Below are 17,163 nucleotides of genomic sequence, written 5' to 3' on the forward strand. Positions count from 1 at the left end.
AAACTCTATGTCTCTCAAGATGGCTACTGACAAGCAAGATACCAAAGTGGCCACCACTTCACTGAACTTTGACATCTAATCTTGTCTCTTTGTCTGTCTCAGGAAGACACTGGAAATATGAGGACTGGGCTCTTCCCAGTTGTGCATACAACCATAAGATGGCTGCTGCTGCTCACACCAACCAAAATGGCCACTGCCTTAGTGAACTGCCCACTAATCTCGTCTGTCTGTCTCTGTGTCTCAAAAAGATACTAGAAATATTAAGACTTTGGCCTTCCCAACCAGGCATATGACCCCAAGATGACTGCCATCACCCGGGCCAACAAAATGACTGTCGCTTCAGGGAACTCAGACGTCCAGCAGCCACTCACCTTTTTTTCTCTGTCTTTCAACAAGGCACTTGGAGTATTAAGACAAGGATTGTCCTGACAAGATGCGTGATCCCAAGATAGCTGATGCCAGTCACGTCAAGCCAGATAAAAGACACTGCCTTCCTGACCTCCAACACATGGCTGCCCACTAGCCTTGTCTGTCTACTGCAAGGGGGCAATGGGAATATTAAGACCTTCTCAACTGGGAGTGTGATCCCAAGATGGTTGCCGACAGCCACGCCAACAAAATGGCTGCCACCATCTATGCCACCTCCAAATGAACCCACCTGTCCCTGACTTGGCTGCTTCCCAACAAACAGGGAAGGAAGGTTTTCTTTCCAGTGCTTTTCAATGCACAAAAAGGCTAAGGACAGTGTGAACCACATTGGGGCCTAATTCCTGTTGGGTTCTCCACACTCCCGGGATAACCCCATCAAGGGGATCCTCCTGAATTCCCCCCAAGATTATGGTTGGGCCCCTGCTTCCTTGCCGGTCAGGAGTGACTGACAGGCTACTTGCTTGTCTGTTCGTGATGAGCAGTGTATTGGAGGAGGCTCCACCACGCCCTGGATGGGCCCCCAAGCCAACACCGGATGCTTTGTTCAGAGACATCTGTGAGGAGAGAGATGCTTCCCAACATTCCCTCAGCTCCCCATACTGCCAGGCAGTCCAATCAATGCTCCTCCAGCCCATTGCATCCCCCCCGGCCCCTGGATCAGACCAAAGGGCCCTGTAGTCCCATATCTCTCCCTGCCACCGTGGATCAGAACCATGGATCAGACCCATGAGCCCATCCAGCCTGGTATCCCACCTCTCCCTGCTGCCCCTGATCAGAACAATGGGCCCATCCAGTCTGGTGTTCTGGGGTGGCCCATATTTGACGACCCTGAGAACGATCCATTGTGCCCTGGCCTGACATGCCCGGCCAGCCATGCGAAGCTTTTTGTGGGCGTGCCATTTGTTTGGCAGACCTGTGGTGTCATCTACTAGCCCTTTACAGCCCAATCTCAGTGTGCTGGGGCTGCCAACAGCCACTTAACCTCGGTGGACAAATCAATAGCAAAGTGGTTTTCTGCTTTACTGCCCCTGGCCTGGCACATGGGGCTATTCCAGGTAGACATGGAGGAGTCAGGACAGTGCTCTGCAGGGGATGGTCACCCGGGACCTCGCAGGCAGCACTGCCCCAGTGCAGCACTAGGGGGCACTGTGCTGCAGGGAGTGGAGGCTCAGTGGGGGGCACTTTCCCCTGGCTGTCAGTGCTGGCCCCAATGCCCCAGTGTGGCCCTAGCGGGCACTGTGCTAGAGGGGTGCAGAAGAAAGCAGGCAGCCGCTGATGCTGGGGCAGCCCTTTCCCCCTGAAGTGCCACCTCCAGCTCACATTCGGGGTTTGCTGGGACGCTGCCCACGTGATGACAACAGTCAGGGGCATTATATGGCCCCCATGCCCGGGAAGATGCCAGCTATGTTTACGCTACCAGTCCTACTGCCTGTCCAGCTTGCCAGCCCCTCATCGCTGCCCCCAGACATTAACTCCTGCCCCCCCATACATCCTGTTGGGTTTGGGGTCCCCTTCAAACTCCCTTTTTTGAACCCCTTCTTCGCATCATCCCAACTGAGAACTGCAGCCTCTCCCCCCATGGATGCAAGAGCAGCTTGCTCTGCCAACTCCCCCACCTCTTCACCTCATTCCAAATCATAACTGAACAGGTCTCTATAGTCATTTCTCTGTCCCCCGTTCCTCGCACTGTGCAGCCTGGCACAGAGGGAGGGCCCCACACTTGGGGGGTGGGGAGAGGGATCTGTGCAGCACCAGGCACAATGAGCCCCCGAGCTCCATTATGGTCTCTAGGGGTTACCCTAATACATGTATTAATACTAATCTGAGTTTGGGATAAAATATGTAGAAACAAATACTAATAATACAAACTAATATCTGAAATTCACACATCCCCCTAATGAAAATCTCATCTCTCGGGAGGGATGTGGGGCTGTCTATACAGGGATCCCTGGCCTGCTGCTGAGATGCAGCTGCCTCTTGGGTGGGGATTAGAGCGATCATAGTACAATCAAAATCCCAGCACCCACAGCCCTCACCCTGCACAGGGCCCAGGATCAAGGGTGGTTTGTTGGTAGGAAGCTATTTTGCTCCATCAATCTCTTGGCTTTGGCTAGGTCGCCCGCCAGGCAGCTGAGCGGGATCAATCTCGCTCCATCCAGCTGTCAGGCTGCATCAACAGCTCATTGCTCACCCTGTGGGTGCACCTGTAATAGAGTCGTCTAGGAGGGCTGAGCGCTGCCTGCATCAGGGTGGGTGGGGATTGGGGCAGCCTTGTGCTAGGGCGACAGTCCTGGGTACCACAGGCCTTTGGCCCAGAGTGCCAGCCCTTCGGCACCGCCCATCTCAGCAGGCGTTGCCCCAGATGATGTCACCTTTGGAGCTGAGGCGCTCCCAGCCAGGTACCAGGACCTTCAGGATCCTTTGGGAGCTCAGCTGGGCAGGGGAGTGATGGCACAGATGGACACAGGAGTCCGGGGAGGCTGCGGATGCTGCTCTGGCTTGGTCCATGTGCCCCATTCCTCGTTAAAGGGCAATAAAGGGTAATTGTTAATTAGAAGCTAACGAATCTGATCGGGTGCCAGGTGGCTCCAAGCGCGTTGGTGCAGTTTTAATTACTGCGCCCGCGCCAAAGGCGTCCAGGGCTGCTGGGCAGAGGGGACAGGAGCAGAATGGGGACGGGCCATGGCATATTGACCCCATTCCCCCGATTCACAGTGGGACTGACCACCCCCCCCTCCCCCCCTCCCAGGAGAAAGCTCTGTCCTGCCCCTCCCCCCCCCCACCCCAAGAGCCCCTCTACCCTCCCGCCACCAGGTGTGGAAATCACTCTCCCATTCACCCCTCCAACCCCCCATCTTGTCCCCTCTCCTTGCCCCACCCCCCTACCGCTTGCCGGTGCCCAGCCCCAGCAATGGTGGGCCCAGGACAGAGGCAGATCTGTCCTGGCTCCCACACTAACAGGTTCCCCTCTGGCGGCAGGTTATTAATAAGTGATGGGCGGAGATGGCTCCTGCCCATGCGGTGCCCTGGGAGAAGAGCTGCTTCTCAGACATTCAGCCACAACCCGGCGCCGTCCCTGGGACCCAGCTCAGAATCTTACAAGAAGGCACAAACCGTGGAGATGTGCAATCCTGTGCTGAGGGCACCTAGCAAACCAAGGATAGAACCCAGGAGTCGTGACTTCCAACCCCCTGCTCTGACCACTAGAGCCCACTCCCCTCCCACAGCTGGGGACAGAGCCCAGGGGTCCTGGCTCCCAGCACCCCACTCCCCTCCCCAAGTTGGAGATTGGGCTGCAGAGAGGTTTTTGGGGCCCTGGGGCAAAATCTGAAACAGGCCCCACAACTCTTCCAACAAAATTACCACTAAGGGGAGCCCAGGGAGGGAAGAGGGGTTGGAGGGTGAGCCCGCCCTGCACTCACCGCACATTGGCAGCACCTGTCCCATGGGGCTGGGCTCTACTCCCCATTCTGAGCTATGGCACACAGGGTTGCAGCGCATCTCAGGAATGGCCCACCCAGGCACACATCCACCCCTCTCTCACGGCAGAGAGGTGACAGACCAGACCTGAGCAGCACTGCGACCCTGTGTGCCACTCAGTTTGGGGGCCTTCTCAACTGGGGGGGTCTGGGGGAAAAAAATCTCTCTTTGGGCAGCGCTGGCTGGAGATAGAACCCCGGAGTCCTGACCCCTAGGCTTCCCATGCTAACCCCTAGACCCCACACCTGTCCCAGAACTGGGGTAGAACCCAGGAGTCCTGACCCCCAGGCATCCCGTTTTAACTACTAGTCCCACTTTCTTCCCAGAGCTGGGAATAGGCTTTCCCCCATTACACCACAACCCCTTCCCATTTACTAACAAAAGCTGCATCGTTATTATATTTCTTTTTCCTCCATCTTCTAACGAAACGAGAAAAATCCATGTTTGCTTTTCCCCCTGAAGCAGTGTATTTAGCCAGGCCGAATCTGTGCTGAGAAAGCCAGCCCTGGAGAGCTTTATCCCAGATTCCATGGATCTCGGGGTGCTGGTGGTGGCGGAGATGGAGGGGTCGGTCTCTGTGCAGTGCCCAGCACCCCACAGGGCCTGATTTCAGTCGGTCTGTGCGGTGCCTGCCACAAGGTCTCTGATCTCGGCCAGGAGGAGGGCAGTTGTGCAGCACCCAGCCCAATGGGGTCCCCAAGCTGAGTTGGGGATGTCTGTGCAGCTCCCGGCACGACAGGACCCCCGATCTCAGTTAGGGTCTCTCCCCCTTAATTATTATTCCAATTTAACAAACCTTTCCAAAAAGCTGAGGCGCTCGGTGAGATGATAAGCCAGAAATCTCTCGTGGCTGCCAATAAAACCTTTATAATGATAATAAAGCAAGAATGGAGATTTCCAGCCCCTCCTCCTCTTCCGTTAGCAATCTAAAAATACGCCGGCTGGCGCAGAGGGCTGGCTAGCTGGCGCACTGGCACTCCTGACTGTCAGTTATACTGAGCGGGTCAGGCCTCCATGGTCCACACAATTACAGGGCTCACCTTTTATCAGCACTCGCAACTCAAGAGGGCTCCCAAGACTCGGGATAGGTTTTCTTCCCATTCACATCCCCACGCTTTCTCTTGAAAGCAGGACGTAATTGTAACTGGCAGCGTCACATCCCTGGGCCGTCTGTCGCAGGGACGACTGAATTACATTTACCACTTGGTTAGGCACTCGAGTTAGCTCTCGCCGCGCCAATTCGCTCAGCAGTACCACGTGAACTGACACCGGAGGCCGGGGTGAGGGGCACAGCTGGCAGTCAAAGCGGGATGGGAGCTCCCCCGTCCACACCCCAGCCTGCCCAGCAGCAGGTGGGCTCAAGGGTTTAACTTCTGCAGCGATGCAGGTCACACCAGAGATAGATAGACGGGCAGGCACACGGGGTTTATTTCCGTACAGTGTGCATCATAAAAATAGTGCCCCCGCTGCAGTGCGAAGGGTTTATTAGGCTTCCTCCAGGACAACTGGTGTAACTGGGTCACTTGTGTGAACTGTGATCAGCCCTATCAAATCTTCACGCCTCCCAATTGCAGCAGCCCTGTTTATAGTTACCCCCATAAACCATCAGCAACTGGGCAGGTCTGACTCAGGCCAGTAGGAGGAAGTGCTATGCACACAAACAAAGGTTACAGAACTAATAGGAGCAGGTCAGCCAGAAAGTGGCACTGGGGTCGGGCTCAGCACTGACTGCCAGAGGAGAGCCCCTGCCCTGCTCTAAAGCGCCCCTAGTGCTGCCCTGGGGCACTGGGCCCAGCACTGACTGTGAGGAGAGAATGCCCCTGCCCTTCTCCCTGCAGCACTGTGGGTCGTGGTCTTTGCCTTGGCCATCTCACATCTCAGCACTGGCTGGGCCTGGCCTCACTTAGCCCAGGGGAGCAAGTGACTGGGGGAGAGGGAAATAAGCCACCCCCCACATCTTCTTCAACCAGAAACTGTTAACGTTTGGCTTGAAAAGGGTTGCTAAGGTTCAGGAAGGTGGCAGCAATTCATCAGGGAGAGCTAATGCACACGCACATGCACATCCCTCCCTAGGTACACACCCACCCACAACCCCCTCCCCAGGTATACACACACACCCCTCCCCAAGTATACACACCCCTCCCCAAGTATATACACACACGCATGATCCCCCTCCCCAGATTCTCCCCCCCCGCCATGCGTGCACACAGCTGTGCTCCAAGTTCCACGCAGAGGGTCCTGCATGAGGTGGGTGCAGGGAGCTGGTTAACATGCAGCTCACAGCGGCCTCATCAAGCTCCTCTCTGCCTCTCCTTTGTGCGGCAGGCGTGGCACGGAGGGAGTGTGGGGTGCGGGTGAGCGATGACACAGCTGCCGTGGGGTGACAGCTGCCCCTACGCACTGCGGGCTCAGCCCCACGCACACAATTCACCCTTTCCTTGGAGGACAGGCCTGATTTCGAGCCCTGGGCTTGGGCTGGATGGGGTGGGAGAGAGACTCCAACCCAGGTCCGCAGGATGCTCCTAACAGACCTTCAGGCCATGAAATCTCTCGTGGTCTCCGCTGTGAGGAGAAGCAGCGTTCCAGGGAAACAGGCACTGAGCGGAGACAGAGCTCCCCCACCAGTGTCAGCCATGCCAGGGGGAGCAAAGCAAGGGCTAGAACCCAAGAGTTCTACCTCTACATCCCAATTCTCTTCCCCCTTCCCCTGCTCTAACCCCAAGGCTGGAGAGGGAATCCAGGAGCCCAGTGCTCTCCCCCTGGCTGAGAGGTTCTCGCGGTAGCTGACGCCAGACCAGTGAGCATCAATACTGGAACCCCAGCAACAACTTACAGCCCCATTAGGGGGTGTGGAATTTAATAACAATCCACTGACCCCACCCCGAGTCGTCCCTGGGAGCAGAGAGGCACCGGGCGCACACAGACCCCACCCCAGAAGAGGATGGATACCGGCTGGATGGGCAAACTAAGACTCACGTCTGTCTAACAGGTCTGCTCTAGCTCAAGCTGCCTCAGGCTGGATGCAGGGATCCCTGGGGGGAACCCCTGGCTGGGTTATACAGCTCTGACCAGACAATCAGAACAACCTACCCAGCCTTAACAATCCCCAACGCTAGGAGCTGCAAGCCAAACCCACTCAAACCCTCCCAGCCAAACGGAACAAGCAGGGCCCAGCTGGGAGCCAAATTCACTATTTAAAGGGTCTTTTGGCTGGGGCAGCCTGAGGGGGAGGGGGAGAAGGGAGTGATTTCTTCCGCTGAAACCCAGGGGGTTTGTCTTGCGAGCGTCCCTTTAAATTCCCTGCGTGTTGGGTGACCTAGATGGAAAAAGAGCCAGCAATCAGCAGCGCTGGGCTTTCACATGCACACAGCACAAGCACAGCGAGAGACGCAGGGAGAGAAACTCAGGGCCTGCCTGCCTCTACATATCTTCATCAGAGCAAAAGACGCGGCTTTCTCTAGCACCTTCCACCCTCGCCGCTTCCAAAGTGCTCCTTGAGCAATATGCAAACCAGACACAGAGATCGCTCAGACACGGCCGCCTCTGGAGGGTTGTGGGGGCCATTTGTACAGGGATCTCTCACCAGGGCTGATGCAGCTGCCTCTGGGGTGCCATATAGTGGGGGTGCAGGTAGAGATGTGTTAGGCAGCAGCAATGCAGCTGAGTCGGTGACCTGCATTCTACAGCTGGCTCTGGGTGCATGGTCTAGTGGGTTGGAACAGAGGGGCTGGGAGCCAGGACTCCTGGGTTCTGTTGCTAGATCCTGGGGGCTCTAGTGGGTTAGATGGGGGTGGGGTCTGGACTTCTGCATTCTATCCCCAGCTGTGACAGGGGAGTGGGATCAACTGGTTAGAGCAGGGGGCCTAGGAGCCAGGACTCCTGGGTCCTATCCATAGCTCTGGGGCAGGGGAGGGAATGGGCTCTACGGGGTAAGAGCAGAGACTCCACATTCATCTACCTCCCACCTCTCTTCCCCCTCCCAACCGCCTGTCTCTTCCACATGCTCAACCTCCACCCAATCCCATCAGAGACCAGGTCCCCACGGCCTATTCCCACCCCCAGCTGGGATGCAGGTGTCTGGATTCCCACCCCCGCTGTAGCCAGACCCAAAGGAAGCGGCAATCATTGCATAATTCAGGCCCATCATGCTGAGCCTTTTCATCCGGTTGCGTGGGTGTGGGGGGGGGAGATCAGGCTGTCGCTCCTCCCCAGAGTGCTCAGGCCCAAAGATGAGGGCCCCCATGCCGATGGGATATGAGGCAAAGAGAAGCCCTTGGGAGATGAGCCTGGTTTAACTGGTCAGTTCCATGTGGTGGAAGCTGGGCTTTGAAGCAGGGCTTGATTCTGGGCCCAGAGCAGGGGGCAGGATTGGGGGGCTGGATTAGCAGTAAGGAGTATTAGCTGTATTAGGGTAGTGCCAGCTGTGATCTGGGTCCCCATTGTGCCAGGCATTGCACAGCCCCAAACCGTGTTCGGGTCTCTGTCGTGATGGGCCCATCCAGCCCGGCACCGCCCCCTCCCCAGCTCTCATTACATAGAGTGAAGGTGCCAGCAGTTTGGATTAAGGGGCAGGGGCCACTAGCCACATCCCAGCTAATTCCAGAGCGCCCCACTGACCTGCCATGGGGCCCACTCAGTTTTTGTCCACTGCTTGGCTGCCTTCCTCATTCCTCTGTTGCAGATGGGGGGAAATCTGTCCCCAGGGACAGAGAGGCTGAGAAAATTATGGGGGGCATCACAGATTGTCCATGGTGCTAAAAGGATTAGGGGGCACAGCAGGATTGTGCCAGTTTGGCCCTGCCGGGGTAGGAAGACACACTCAGGGAGCCGGCCATGGATTCCTCCAAAAGATCCAGAGATTTGGGGTGCCCCCTGCAGTGCCCCCTGCATCCCTCCATTGTAACATCCTCCCCCTCATGGCATCTGCCCCCTCCAGCCACTTGCCCCTCCTGACACCCACTATCACACAACACCCGCCTCCCCATGGATCTCCCAGCACTCTGCAGGTGGGAATTCAGCCTCCAGGGGAGGGGCAGTCCCCATTTCATGCAGGGGGGAAACCAAGGCATGGGGAGGGAAGGGACCAGTCCCTCCCCACAAGGCGACAGTAGGAAAGCTGGGGATAGAACCCAGGAGTCTTGACTCCCTGCTCCTCCCATTTAGCCCCCTAAGCCCATTGCCCTTCTTGGAGTCCCTGGGGTTGTATTCAGAGGCAGGGATTGGGATTCTGCCCCACGAACTGGATGGGGTTGAGGGGACCTTACTCCCCGATCCTGAGGCTCCTTCCAGCTTTAATATGTAATATACCCCTCCTGTCCCTCCCCCTCTGCACTATCTTCCCCCTCTTCCCCATCCCTGCCACCTAGCCCCCTTCTCCCCCACCTGTATGAACATGCCCCACTAAAAAACACTGCTATGCCCTGCCTCATTCCACGCACGAAGGGGTCTCCTGAATCAGTGTCCTGTCCCCGCCATGATGAGTCACCCATGGGGTCTGGAGCCCAAGTAACCATCTGGGCTGGGCTACTGGTTGGGGGGAAGGGGAATGGTGGCATAGGGAGTACTGGCCCACTCAGAGCCTGGCACATGGGCACTAATGGCCTGAGTACACAAGGGAGACAGGACACCTGGGTTCTATCCCCAGCTCTAAGGGGGCATGGGGGACTAAGTGGTTACAGCAGGGGGGGCTAATTGGAGCCAGGACTGCAGGGTCCTATCCCCAGCTACCCCTACCTCCATTTCCACCTCACTATGTGTTCCCTCTCTGGCTCCACCCCTGCACACCCCATTCTCTCCTGCTGTGGCTCTGAGGCAGGGGAGCAAAACCCCTCACCATTTAAAATCCCATATGGGACTTATGACACATGGTAGCAGTGTTTCCCATGATGACTTTATTATGTAGGATTGGGAGTAAAAAAAAAAAAAAGAAGAGACAAAACCCCCTGACATTTCCCGTGAAGAATTGCTCCACTTAGTAAATTAATTTTGACTCAAATAATTATTTGCCTGTGCAAAACCCCCAGCTATTCATCGCCCTGCCATATAATGAAGTAATTGTGGCATTAGAAATTAATAACTTACAACTAGCTGACAGTCTCTCTATTGTTGCAGGGAACAGGTAGGGGGAAAGCAGAGCTGGGGTTTGAAATCTTCACTCTCTGCCTTTGTTCCAGGAATGAGCAGTTTTGATGCTTCAATCCAGCTCCCTTTTGTCGTGGTATTCGTGTCTTTCCACACTGGTTCATGGCTTTCTTCCCCCACCATCCTGGTGGCTTCCCAAGAACCCTGGAGTCCTGACTCCCAGGTCCCCTCCTCCAACCACGACGAGACCTTGCTCCCATTCCAGTGCTAAGAATAGAACCCAGGTATCCTGAGCCCCAGCCCTGCAACTTATCCGCTAGACCCCACTGCTTCTAACCAGAGCCATTCTATTCAATGTATACCCCCGTGGTCACAGCTGCATGCAAGGGGTCCTGAGCCCAGCCCGGGGACAGGGGATGAGCCAGTAACATCCCATCCCTGGAGGTGGGGCAGGGAAAGGAATGAGGCAGGTAGTCCTTGAAAATTGGTTCCTTCAGCAGGTGATGAAGTGCCCACCTGCACCACCGACAATGTCAACACCCTTCCACTCCTGCAATTTACTGCTAAGCTTCCCAGGGTCACAATGTCCATCATCTCCTGCAGCACAAAGGGGCAGAGTGGAGGGGGGTGCGGAGCCTGCTGGGAGCCAGGCTGATGGGCTGGGGGAGCTGATGGGGTTAACAGAGTTATGGGAATGCAAGAGCTTGTGCTAAATGTTGTGCTTCATTAGGAAAGTGATGGAGTTATCATCCACCCCAAGTGCCGGGAGCTCTTTGGTGCTGAGATGCAGCCGCCTCTGGGGTAGGGCACAGGGGCTGTTTGTACAAGGAACCCTCACCTAACGCTGAGATGCAAGGCATGAAGTGGGTGCCATGCCAGGGTCAGCACTGACTCTGAGGGCCCCCTTGCCCCAAGCCTTGCTCCCTGCAGCCCTCTGGGTTCTCTCCAGCCAGAGAGTTCCATGCCCAGTGTGGGGATGAGCTGCCCAGCTGGCTTCCTCTGAGAGGGGAAATATTTTCACTTAAGCCCCCACCTGGTAAAGTTAGTGGCCCTGGGGTTCTCCAGAGCTGGCCCCTGGTGCTGGAGTGGGGGGAAGGAGGGCTGGGAGATATTAACAGGCCCAAGCCCAAGCCAGGCCCTGAGTCCTATTTGCTAGAGTGAAATTGTCTGCAAGGTGCTGCCTGGCATAGATCCCACCCAGAGTGCCCATCCTCCCTCCACCTGTGCTCCCCTCCCCAGGGTCTCCCAGCCCAGAGATGAAGCTGATGTGGTAACTGGAGCTGTGAGAGATACAGCATTCTAGGGGGTGCCTGGAGGAAGGGGGGGGGACACAGTACAACACAGCACAGCTCACCACCATGCACAGCTGTGCTGCCCCTCCTTGCACAGTCCTACAGGCGCCCCCCTGGCTCCTATCGCTTCCCCATGCACAGCCCTACACGTGCCCCTCCGGCTCCTATCGCCTCTCCATGCACAGCCCTACAGGCACCCCTCCCCGGCTCTATTGCATCCCCACGCAAAGCCCTCCCCACCCCTGCACAGTTCTACAGGCACCCCTCCCTTACCCGCTCCCATCACCACCCACTCCCCAAGCACAGCCCTGCATGCTCCCCTCCCCTCGGATTCCCACCACCATGCCCCTCAACACACAGCCCTGCACACTCAACTGCCACCTCATGTGTCCCACCCCCGGTCCTGCATGCTCACCCCCTGCCCCTGCACAGCTCTGCACATTCCCCTCCGCCCGACTTTCCCCCTCCTCCTCACACATAATGGGGCCCCAGTCTCAGATAGCATTATGGTAGCACCAAGATTTCCTGCTAATACTGCGGTCCCAATATTGTGTGCCCATTATCAGATGGGGTCTCCTGTTGCTACCACACACACTCTAATAGGGTGGCTCCCCGATCTCAGCTGGGACCCGCCCTCTAAATGCTACCGTAATGCTACTAACAAAGCACATGCCATAATGGAACCTCTAGGTGCTACTGTAGTGCTATTAATAAAGCTCACGACATAATGTGGCATCCAGGCACAACCGTAATGCTACTAATAAAGCAGATGCCATAACAGGGCCCAAATTTCGGTCAGCGAGGCTCCATGTGCAGAGACTGAGGAGCATGGCCCTAACGGCGAGGGGCTGGGCCCCGCCCTGGTGGGAGAGTCGTTGCTGGCATCACTCCGGCAGCGGAGGCGGAGGGCTGCCGCCAAACGGAAGCCTAAGGGGTATAATTAAGCATGGAAGGCTGACGAGTGGGAGCAATCAGGGCTCTAGCTGTACCGGCGCGCTCGGCGTAATGCAGCGACAGCTCTAATCAGGGAGCGCTGGGGCCAGCTCCTGACCTCGCCCAGCTGCAGGGACCCCCTCACCTGCCAGGGGCTTCAGCAGCAGAGATGCAGCCACTGGCAGGGGGAGAAGGCAATGGGTTTGTTCCCCTCTAGGGGGCACAAGCTCTGATCCAGCCCCAGGGTGGAGGGACTGGGACCAGGGGCCTTTCCCCTCTAAGAGACACCGACTCAGTACGAGCTCCCAGAGGTAGTATGGGAATGAGTTTCATTGTTGATTGGGGCCCCTTTGTGAGATGCATTTGCCAGGTCTCAGACCAGCTCCTAGCAGGACTCAAGCCCTCACCACACAGAATCCCAAGACAAACATCTGCTTGGTCGACAGCCTCAGTCAGCAGCTAAATGGGCCTTAGAGGTCGAATCTCCTTCTGCCACCTCCGGGGGTGGAGAGGGGGGCTGCATGCTGGGGAAACGCCACCTGACCATTCTGGCACACACAGGGTGGTCAGCCTGCAGGGGGTGGGGGCTGCTCCGAGTCCTGCACCCCCTGCAAACAACAAAACTGAGAAAGTTTGTGTGAATGAAATCCACAGGGCATTTACACACACATTCAGAGACAGCCCCCCGCAGCTATATGCACAGTTTACACACACAGACCAGTACACGCAAATGTTTATACAATCTATCCGATTGCTATACACACAGCAACTACACTCCCCTTGTGTATTGTACACATGCAGCCCCACATCCAGAAGTGCACACCAAACCTACTGTATTACGCACATGTGCACACCAGCTACCGTGAACCTCCAGGCCCTAGACCAGCCCCACAGCTGGTCTCCAGTCTCAATGCAACAAGATGACACTGGCTGAGCTCTGCAAGGACAGCTCCCCCCATAGTTAGCAGCAAGTGACCCCAACTGTCTGGGCAAGGCAAGGTGCTCCCGCCTCCCGACCCAACCCAGCATCAGGCTATGGGGGCTGGAGAGAAGCCAGAACCCTTGCGCCAAGGTGGTGAGGCTGGTGCAATGCCACGGGGGGGGGGGGGGAAGAAGAGTTCCATGAACCCAGCCCTCAGTACTGAGGTGGGGAGGGGGCAGTGGAGATGGGTTCAGGATCAGGGCCTATTGGCCTTTCTGCAGCATTATTAGGAGGATCTAGTGCTCATTTCACCCATCTCCTTCCACATCCCCCACCCCTCCTCCATCAATCCCCCCTCCACCATCCCTCCCTCCCAAACTCCTTCACCCCTCCTCCATCGATCCACCCATCTCTCCCCCATACCCTCACCCCATTCTATCCATTCCCCTCCAGCCCTCTATCTACTCCTATCCATCCATCATTCCTGCAGCCCCTTGCATCTCCCCCATTCCCAGAGCGAACGACACAGCAGGACTCTCCTATCAAAGCCCCCAGATTCCCCTGCCGCAGTCGAAAACGTGAAACTGGTTCATCGGGAGATTTTCTGATTAATTAAAAAGTGACTCCAGGCTTTTTGCGAGACTTTTCTCTTCATTAAGGATTCTGGCTCCGTTGCGGGGTGCTGGGAAGGACTGGGCCCAGCAGCCCGGGTGTGGGGGTGCATGGGCACACATCTGAGTGTGGAAGTGCACTAGTGGGAATGCTTGCTAGTGCACAGGCTTGTATATGCCTTGTGTCCAGGTGTGCCAAGGGCCACACACAACCCTGGTGCACAGGTGTGCATGGAGACATCCAGACGCCTCGCCTCGCCACACTGGTGTGCACGCATCCTTGTGCTCAGGGCTGCTCGCACAGCTGGGGACACAGCTGATACATACAAAGCACAACTGTATTTGGGCTGGTGTATCTAGGAGGGTAGGTGTAGGTGCCCCCATGCAGCCCCCCATCCGGAGATGCTGGAAGCCCACTCAGGCATAAGGGTGCATGAGGGGGGCAGCTGTGCAAATGACCTCCCCATCAGCCCGATCACTGACTTGCCTTCACATCCTCCTACACAGAGCCCGGGGCCTGCAGACAACTGGCACGTGCAACACCCGCTCAGAACGCTCTGCCCCTCGCCAGCTCTGAGTTCAGGAGCCAGCTGGGCTGAGATGCCAACTCATCTTGTGGCTAAGTAGGATCGGGCCAGGCTGGTAACCAGGTGCACCCCCCACTAGAGTGCAGCAGAGAGCAGGGTGAACAACCTGGCTGGGGCACCCAGGGCCTGGAGGCCATGACTCCCATGCGCCAGGGATGGGAACAGATATCCTCTAGTGGGGAATAGTCCCATGTCCATTCTCCACCACCCCAAGCTAGCCAGCCAGACACCTTGAAGCCAGAGTAGAGCCTGCGTCGCGTGGAAGGGAAGGGCCCATCTCTGTCCTTCCATCCTCCCGCAGGCCAGTGCAGCTAACGGAGCAGCCAGCTGGGCTGGGAGAGGAGTGGGGAGGGGCTCCTGCTCAGCGCACAGTGGCGGTGAGACTGGGGTACAGGAGATGGGGCCGGGGCTAACCCGTTGTGAGTCACAGGGGGCCGAAGAGGAGATACTAACATGCTCCCACGCCAGCCTGGGGGGGCTGGATGCCAGGCAGTTGGGCGGTGCCCCTCCCCCCAGCCTGACTTGATGCTGCCCTGAGGGTTGATCCAGCTGCACCTGCCCAGCTCACGTTCCCAGCCACGTGGCAGATGTCCAGGCCGGGGTGGGGGAGCAAGCGCGTGCACGGCCCCTGGGGGAGACAGTGCCAAAGTCATGAGTGAAGCATGGGGCAGCAGCGCCTCAATGGGTCTTTCACCTCTAGGGGCGCTGGTCCTGATCCAACCCCAGGGCCTGGAGTCTCCCTGCTCTAAACACCCAACCCCTCCCAGAGCTGGGGCTAGAACCCAAGTGTCCTGGCTCCCTCCTTCCATCAGCAGTGCCATGTGCCTGGATGCAGGGAGCTCTGTGCGAGCCGTGTAAGATGAGACAGGCATCTCCGTGCCACCAGGTTAGGCTGTCGGCCCGTGTTAGCCTGGCGGGGTTGTGACGAGGAAGCCGACGGGAGGAGAGCGTGCTGGAGCCCCCGCAGGGGCCGAGCAGTCGTTCCTGACACGCGGGGCACTCCCCCAGCCAGCATGGCTGCTCCCCACTGCCACACAGCATTAGCTGAGGTGCCTGGGCCCAGCGCATGCCACGGGGCAATCACAGAGACAAGGGTGCCCTTGATACAGTGCCAACACTGATGCCCAGCTCCCCACTCCTTCCCCCACCAGACAGCTGCAGTCAGCAGAGCAGGGAACAGGAGTTCTGTGCCCCCTGTAACCACTAGACCCCACTTCCCTCCCAGAGCTGGGGGTAGAACCCAGGGGTTCTGGGGCACGGACGGTCTCTCACTATGCATCTGTGCAGAGCCCAGCACAATGGGGCTGCTCCCTCAGTCAGGGCCTGTTGCTGCCACTGTAACACACCTAGCAATGTGCAGCCTTTGGCACAGACAACCCCATGCCCCCTGAACCAGCCGGTCCTCTGCCTTGGGGCTAATCGAAACCGCTGCCCCCTAGAGGGGAAAGGCCCATGCCCCTATCCTTAACATGTGCAATCTATCCCCATAGCAGTCCCTTTAGACACACACAGATGTTGGTAGAGAAGCATCTCCCCCCCCCCCCGCCCCAGATTTTAATAAGTACCAAGCGCCTTCTTCCACCCACAGCTGTTAACACATAAATATTAACAAGGATGAAAGCGACCGATGAGCTGCCTGCAGCCTACATGACACACACCATTGGTAATGGGAGACAGCTGCCCCCGGGCAGGATAAACAACTGGCAGCAAGTCTGGCCTCTCCCTGCAAGGGGTGCTGCAGAGAGCGGGGCAGAAACACTGGCTATGAGGGGAGGTCCTGCTTACTCCAGAGTGGGGTGTGTGTGTGCAGGGGCATGTGCGCAGTGCGGGAGAGTGTGCACGTGTTTGGTTGCAGAGCACATGAGGTGGGCAGTGGTACAGAATGGGGCGTGTGTGCTGCTGCTCTCAACATCTGTCCTGAAACAAACTCAGCTGGTGATGGTGCAGTGCACAGATTGAGTCAACAGAGGGCGCTATGTATTCCATCAAACCCCTGGGCCCATCCAGTCCAGTATCCCCTGCCCCTCCTGCTCCCCCAGATCAGACCCGTAGGCCCATCCAGCCTGGTACCCCCCAGTCCCTGTCCCCCCCCCCAGATCAGACCCGTGGGCTCATCCAGCCTGGTACCCCCCAGTCCCCTCCCTCCCCCCCTAGATCAGACCCGTGGGCCCATCCAGCCTGGTACCCCCCAGTCCCTGCCCCCCCTCCCAGATCAGACCCCTGGGCCCATCCAGCCCAGTATCGCCCTTACCCCCCATTCTCCAGATCACACTCATGGGCCCATCTCCTGCCCCATGCTCCCCTCTAGACCACACTCTTCCATGAGTGACACAGCCTTGGCTGGAGGCATGGGGGATCCAGGGACAGTGCCGAGGGAGGGGTCCAGCCCCAAGGGCTGCCCTGGGGAAGAGCTGTCCACAAAGAAGTAGCATGGAACTCCCAGCAACCCCTGCCTCCAGCAGAGACTTTGCTTTGCCACCCTGATGTGTGGGAGGCGCCCCGATGCCAGGGTGAAGGATGGCACAGATGGCATGTCGTTGCACGAGCACCAGTAGGGTGACCAGATGACAAGACTAAAATATCAGGACACATTGAGGGGGGGTGCCACCGAAGCAAAAAAAAAAAAAAAAAAGCCGGAGTGCGTCAAATGGCAACAAATGGCGTCCCGACCATACATTGATCGGGACAAACAACTAAATATCGGGACAGTCCCGATTTTATTGAGACATCTGGTCACCCTAAGCACCAGCCGCCTCGGGCCCCACCACTGGCAGCGATCATCAGGGCATTGGCATGTGTGAGGAAGTCAGAAAGGGGCACTTTGAGCC

The 17,163-nt window shown here is 57.3% G+C and overlaps 1 protein-coding gene across 1 annotated transcript in view; it reads right to left on the bottom strand.

The window, feature by feature from the left end:
• The window catches only part of NRXN2 (neurexin 2), a gene marked incomplete in the record, with an annotated part of 299,307 nt that overhangs the window by 54,560 nt on the left and 227,584 nt on the right, over positions 1–17,163 (bottom strand).

Source organism: Trachemys scripta, chromosome 7 (genome assembly GCF_013100865.1).
Source record: "Trachemys scripta elegans isolate TJP31775 chromosome 7, CAS_Tse_1.0, whole genome shotgun sequence".
NCBI classification, from domain to species: Eukaryota; Metazoa; Chordata; order Testudines; family Emydidae; genus Trachemys; species Trachemys scripta.